Source organism: Cetorhinus maximus, chromosome 9 (genome assembly GCF_964194155.1).
Source record: "Cetorhinus maximus chromosome 9, sCetMax3.hap1.1, whole genome shotgun sequence".
In the NCBI taxonomy this organism is placed as follows: Eukaryota; Metazoa; Chordata; class Chondrichthyes; order Lamniformes; family Cetorhinidae; genus Cetorhinus; species Cetorhinus maximus.
Window position 1 is genome coordinate 7,136,250 of NC_135887.1, and position 7,218 is coordinate 7,143,467.

The following is a 7,218-nucleotide window of genomic DNA, read 5'->3' on the forward strand; positions in this document are numbered from 1 at the left end:
GTAGACTTTTTGCTATAAGGCCTGTAATTCTATGGGGAGTATGATGTGTGATAAGTGTAAAAGGGAAATGTTCCTCTCTGTAGTGTGAAGTTTAAGTTGCCTACAAAAAAGAAAATAGCATTTGGTCAATAGTACTTTTAGCCATTTGTTACAGTAAATGGTTTAAAACATGAAATCTTGCTGTGTCATTTTTTCAGCTAGTAACTGGAAGCTTGAATCTCTTAAAAAGTTATCTGTCTCTACAGCGATAGTAACAAAGATTCAACACAACAAAAATCAGTATACATCACTGAGCTGTTCACAGACAATTCACTGAATCTCAATCTAACTTTAGTAAAGAGCTGACTGCCTTGTTCCCTCTATTCTAATATATATTTAAAAAGATCAATAAGCAACTTGTGTATGATAAGATCCTTCAAATAGCAGAAAGTGCCATGATCAGTTCATCCATTTTGGCTGGTAACTGGGTGATGAATCTTGGCAGAACGCCGAGATAACTTGTTGTTCTTTAGGTATTGTCGTGGGCTATTTCATAGCCACTCAAAGAGATGTACACAGCCTGAATTTAAATGGTTTCACCCAAAGGACAGTAACCGATGCAATGCAGCGCTCCCTTCCTACTGCACTTATGTGCAGTTTAAGAGAGGGAGCGCTGCATTACATTGGGAGTTTAAATTACACACTTAAGTTTTGGAGCGGGATAGCAACCCCACCCATCAATTTCTAACAGAAGTGAAGGTAACTAACTGAACCAAACTGGCATATTTTAGTCTAAATGCTAAAGCTCTAAGAGCAGCAGCATCTTTTTGTGCTTATCACTGCTCTATTTCCATTTCATTGCAATTACTGGTTTATTTCACTTATAAAAGCAACTGCTCCTACTATATTAATGAGAACTGTAGTGCAGCAAAAAAACCGAAATTCCAGAAGTCAAAAATTAATGAGAAATATATTTATATACATACATACCTACTCAATATTAATTAAATTTTCAAACCCAAATTGTTTCATTAGAATGTTTAGTCAAGTTATGTTGAAACTTGACTAGAATTGTCCAAGGAAGTAGGTTAACAGTTACGCTTATTTTTAAAAAGTGATTTATAAAAAAACAAACATTTGATTTGCTCCCTCACAGTGGACCTTGTCAAAGTTGTTCAAAAATAAAAGTGATAAGTGGTGTCCACAGATTTGTCTTGACTTCATTCCAGAGGTTAGCTTTTCTTATTGAGAAAAAGTTTTTTAAAAGTTATTATCCTTAAGAATAGAGCCAAGTTTGTATTTTTTATTTAAAATGTATTCAAAATGTAACCATTTTCCAAATGTTCTGTATGTGCTCTGGAATTATGCCATTTGCCTGCTTCGCCAAATTACAATGATTGGAACAACAAACATGTAAAAATTATTTAAACTGTTTCTGAAAAGCAACAAATTACTCAGCTAACTCACTTTCATAGTAAACAAGCTACACAACTAAGTTCAACAGTCTTAAAGTCTATTTGGATATTTGAAAGATTAATAATTTTAAAACTATATTATGATACATAGCATTTTAAAACGTGAAAGCTTCTGTGATCTTCACAAAATGATCTAAGTTACTTTATCGTTTGGTAGCCTTTTTAAAATTTATGTTTTTCTCACTTTGATGCTCCCAGGCATCACACAACGGTAGATTTGATTGTTTACTTCTGCCAATCCAACCTGGATTCAACTGCTTACAAAAAGCATACGAGTCAAAGGTAACTTCTCTGTGAACTCCTGTTTCTCCACAACTACTACGTGGAACCTATGTTTAAGTGAGTCACAGGACATCACACTACTTATAATGCAATAGATTGGAGCATCAACGTGCTATATCAACACAACACATTTTTAAAAAGGGACCAAAAAAGTATAAAAGTTTTGTCACTGCACAACACTGCCATATAACAATACTTCAAAAGGGAGCATTGAAGCTAAAAAACACCTAAATCTTCATGTTGCAGACATGAACACCGACTCGTGTCTCTGGATCAGTAAAAAGGTACTTTGTGAACAGTGTTTGTGTTGCTAATGCTCTGGTGCAAATCAGCAATAAAAGGAAGTCATATATACAAACACAATTTAACTGATAAAGACAGTAAAATGTTGCTAAACTTTATTCAAATCAGTACCCAACTAAATTTTTCTAACAGAGGTAAAAGTCCTCAATATAAAACATATAAGATTCTGAGGGGTCTTGACAGGGTGGATGAGGAAAGGATGCTTCCTCTTGTGGGAGAATCTAGAAGTAGGGGCCACCCATTTAAGACAGAGCTGAGGATTTTTTTTTCTCTCTGAGGAGTGAGAGACTTTGGAATTCTCTGCACCATAAGATGTTTGAGACAGAGTCTTTGAATATCTTTAAGGCAGAGATAGATGGATTCTTGATAAGCAAGGGGATGAAAGGTTATTGGGGGTGGGCAGGAAAGTGGATTTGAGGTTAAAATTAGATCAGCCATTATCTTATTGAGTGACGGAGCAGGCTCGAGGGGCCAAGTGGCCTAACTCCTGCTCCTAACTCCTATGTTGAAATGTGTATTGTCCTGGACAGAAGGCAGGAAGGAAAATATATATCTACATCAAACTGGCTAATCTATGTAATATTATTTTATTTTAATAATGAACAAGGCTCTACGCTGACTCACCTCGACTCATACCAGAGGAATTTCTAGCCTTCAGAAACCAGCTGGGGCCTTGTTATCTTTAAAGAGGCACTAATGCTTTCTGTGACTGCAGAAAATAAAATTGCAAAGAAATGCACCAACACCCGTTTACATTTCTACAGCAGAGCTGACCAACAGAGACAGCATGTCTGCAAGGACAAAAGGGACTGTGAATCCTCTATTAAATACCTCAAGATTCCAGACCTGGGAAAATACGTCTTCTGTGCAACACCCAAGAGAAGTAGGAGGTATGTCACATGACCTTCCCCAAGCTGCTATAACCTATAATATTGTTAGGTGGAACTGAACCAGGCAGTCCACCATCTTACCATCGAACAGGTAGCTGCAGAAAGAGCTCTGTCGAGGTAAATTGCCTGGCCCTCGTCTACATTGTGTACTATTGGAATATTGGAACTCATGTATCAGTGCCTATAAGACTCATTCATCTCTACGTGCCTTCTTCCATCATGGAAGTCCTTGCTTCTGGAAAGTCAGATCACCCTGCAACAGTTTCAGCCTGCTCACCTCTGAGGGAGTAAGCCACTGAACTTTTGATTCTGCACTATGGGCTTAAACGTGAAACAATAACTCTTAGTTTTATCATAGTCTTGTCCTGTATCCCTGTATTTCCATTATCCCTCTTTTATTGTATGAGTGCAAAAATGAGCTGACATTGTGAAACCCCTTTCCCGCATTTCGTGTGTATGTCAAATAAACCAACCCTCTTATTTTACATGATCCCGAGTTTTGCTGTGGGATTAATAGATGTTGGATCACTCCAAACTGAAAGGTTGGGGAAAACACGCCATCACTTATAAAGGGCGAAAACAGAAATCAAAAACACCTCTCTGTTTACAGGCGGGTAGTGAGAGGAGAAATCAGGACTCTTTAAATTGATCCTCCTCCGGTCCGTGACACTATGCACATTTTTACAATAATTAAAAATCCCAAATTTTTTTAACTTTGTTAGCAGGTCATTAATTAGGAAGAAAAATATGTTCTCACATTTATCATTAAGAAGAATGACACACCTAAATGTATATTAGAGAGATTTGCTGTGGTGAAAACTACAGAATGTTTACTAGCGTTGCAATGGTTGTATAAATAAGCAAATGGAATCTCAAAACTATTATATTTTTAGTAATTATAACAGTTGCAAACAAGAGTTCTAAAGTGTGGGTCAAACAGTACCAAGTTAAGTACCCAACTAATTATCAAATTATTTGTTAATATGCATTAATGTTGCAACCAAGAGCAACCTTGACTCAGTGCTTTGAGCATGGAATGGCAAATTACAAACTTAATCAATGTGAACAAAAAAGCCATTATGCAGTATTAACCTTTCCTACAAGTTAATGGGTAAATAAATACTGTAAATTTTATATGCAATATAAAAGGAACTCAAAACAAAAATTCTCAAGTGTTTGATAAAAACAAACATAACATTTAATACAAGGAAATTGAGAAAATGGACGTAACTGGCATTCATTTGCAGTATGGTATACTGAGAAAAATTAATTAGACACAAGTTAAATAAATTGAAGGAGAGATCCGTAGCTGTCAATGCCTTGCCCAAGACCACAAAGCAACATTGATATTGTCCAGCACAGGGCACTCCTTGGAGGTGGTAAAAGGCCAAATTGCATTCTTTGAGATTTTTGGTTAGAGAGAGAGAAAAAAAAAGATGGACCTTGGCATACTCGAAAACAAATAAATCATCCATGTCAAATCTGCCACGATTTTTTTTTTTTGGCAAGTTTTTTTAAAAGTCTGGCCAGTAAAAAAAGAGAAAAATTGCTACCATGTTAGCTTGGACATAAATCAAACGCATTTGTTTGCAAAATTCGTCCCTTGCGGTGCACAGCGCTGTGCCTTTAAAGGTTAAGTCCAATTTGCAGCTTTTACCTTACGAAATTCCCATTCCCAGATGCCAAGAGCTGTAGGTGCAGCGCTGAGCTTGGCCTACAATCGAAATCAGGAACACAATAGATCCACAAACGATAGGGGAAGATCAACACACAAAAAAGGGGGTTTGGGGGTTAATTTTTTTTGTTGTGTGTCCGATCTTCCGTCGAAACAGGGGGCTTTAATTTCCCTCGCAAGATCGCAGCTTTTCATCAGTTGTCCTGCCCCTTTTATTTTGTTGGATCATCCAGGAAACGCTTGGCATTCGCTTCCTGAAAACTCGAACCTCCCCCTCCATCCACACAACAAAAAAATCAATCTAATATGGGGGGGGGGGACATACATATCACTCGGGAATGTGTTCATGATGGGGGGGGGTTAGACCTCGAATAAAATGGGGGCACCAGTTAAGACTCACCGGAGGAAGCAGGAGCCTGCATCGTTTGCCGGGTGTTGGTGGTGCTGCTGCTGCCTCTGCCTGTGCAGCCGTTGACAGCGCGAGCCTCTGTCCGGCAGTCGTCGTCGCCGCCGCCGCCGCCGCGCGACTCCGAGGCGGTTAAAATGGCGCTGCGCGTGTCTACATGCGCGCGCGTGCGCTGGCCAGCTCGAGCCGCCTCCCAGCCAGCCGGACAAGGATAGGGATGGTTGGGTGTGGTGGGGCGGGGGCGAGCTACCGTCCGTCCGTCCGTCCGTCACTGCGCAGCTGCTGGCCCGGGCCACGCGCCCCAGCGTTCGACACCAACCGTCAACCGCCCCCCACCCCCACTCAGCAACACCCCCCACTCCCTCCCTCCCTCTGCCCAGATCTGGACTCCGGCATTTCAGGCTCTTCACTCAAGAAAACGAATGTAAGAAGAAAAAAAAAACAGGAGCAAGCGGGACGAGATGTCACGGAGCCATTTCAGCAAAGGAGGAGGCCGCTCGGCCCATTCAGTCCATGCCAGCCCTCCCAGTCACTCCCCTTTCTCCCGCTCCATCCCCTTGCAGGCGGCAAACGGCAATGGCCCAGCCGAGAGTGAACAGAAACATCCATCGCGGCTCCTCCGTGCAGGAGGCAGCCTTGGAGTGAGAAAAGGCAGGTGAAATCAGTTACCTTCAGATTATGCACCAGTGTGTACACCACAAGCATACGATGGCTATCCCTTCCACCAAATGGTGACTATCCCTTCCACCAAATGGTGACTATCCCTTCCGCCAAATGGTGACTATCCCTTCCGCCAAATGGTGACTATCCCTTCCGCCAAATGGTGACTATCCCTTCCGCCAAATGGTGACTATCCCTTCCGCCAGATGGTGACTATCCCTTTCGCCAAATGGTGACTATCCCTTCTGCCAAATGGTGATTATCCCTTCAGCCAGATGGTGACTATCCCTTCCGCCAAATGGTGACTATCCCTTCAGCCAGATGGTGACTATGCCTTCCACCAGATGGTGACTATGCCTTCCACCAGATGGTGACTATGCCTTCCACCAGATGGTGGCTAGCCCTTCCACCAGATGGTGGCTAGCCCTTCCACCAGATGGTGGCTAGCCCTTCCACCAGATGGTGGCTAGCCCTTCCACCAGATGGTGGCTAGCCCCTTCCACCAGATGGTGGCTAGGCCCTTCCACCAGATGGTGGCTAGCCCCTTCCACCAGATGGTGGCTAGCCCCTTCCACCAGATGGTGGCTAGCCCCTTCCACCAGATGGTGGCTAGCCCCTTCCACCAGATGGTGGCTAGCCCCTTCCACCAGATGGTGGCTAGCCCCTTCCACCAGATGGTGGCTAGCCCTTCCACCAGATGGTGGCTAGCCCTTCCACCAGATGGTGGCTAGCCCTTCCACCAGATGGTGGCTAATCCTTCCACCAGATGGTGGCTAGCCCTTCCACCAGATGGTGGCTAGCCCTTCCACCAGATGGTGGCTAGCCCTTCCACCAGATGGTGGCTAGCCCCTTCCACCAGATGGTGGCTAGCCCCTTCCACCAGATGGTGGCTAGCCCCTTCCACCAGATGGTGGCTAGCCCCTTCCACCAGATGGTGGCTAGCCCCTTCCACCAGATGGTGGCTAGCCCCTTCCACCAGATGGTGGCTAGCCCCTTCCACCAGATGGTGGCTAGCCCCTTCCACCAGATGGTGGCTAGCCCCTTCCACCAGATGGTGGCTAGCCCCTTCCACCAGATGGTGGCTAGCCCCTTCCACCAGATGGTGGCTAGCCCCTTCCACCAGATGGTGGCTAGCCCCTTCCACCAGATGGTGGCTAGCCCCTTCCACCAGATGGTGGCTAGCCCCTTCCACCAGATGGTGGCTAGCCCCTTCCACCAGATGCTGACTATCCCTTCCACCAGATGGTGACAAAGCGCATTCTTATTTACGAAGTGACAGTGAAAACACTACTCGGCAGCGAGAGAGGTGTGTGAAATAGGTGATAGGTAGGTAGAGAGAGAGATAGATAGTTAGTGGGTAGGTGGATAAATTACCTGGCATTGCAAGCAGATCTGTCAACAGACTCATTTGGCGTCATAAATAGCTGTCAAAAAAGCTGCTGCCTTCAAGTAAAAAGACATCAAACGGCTCATGAGGCAGATATAAAATAGGGACTGATGCTTTCCACCTTGATTTAAATGCTGTCACTCCACAAATTAAAAATCAAC

At 43.5% G+C, this 7,218-nt stretch overlaps 1 protein-coding gene across 3 annotated transcripts in view; it reads right to left on the minus strand.

Moving 5' to 3' along the window:
* Positions 1 to 5,344, minus strand: part of myo18ab (myosin XVIIIA b) — a 257,823-nt gene extending 252,479 nt beyond the window's left edge. For all 3 annotated transcript variants that reach the window (XM_078547990.1, XM_078547989.1, XM_078547979.1), the window contains exon 1: positions 5,005 to 5,344. The gene's annotated coding sequence lies outside the window, so the exon portion shown is untranslated. The remainder of the gene's footprint in view (positions 1 to 5,004) is intronic.
* Positions 5,345 to 7,218: the final 1,874 nt, after the last annotated feature.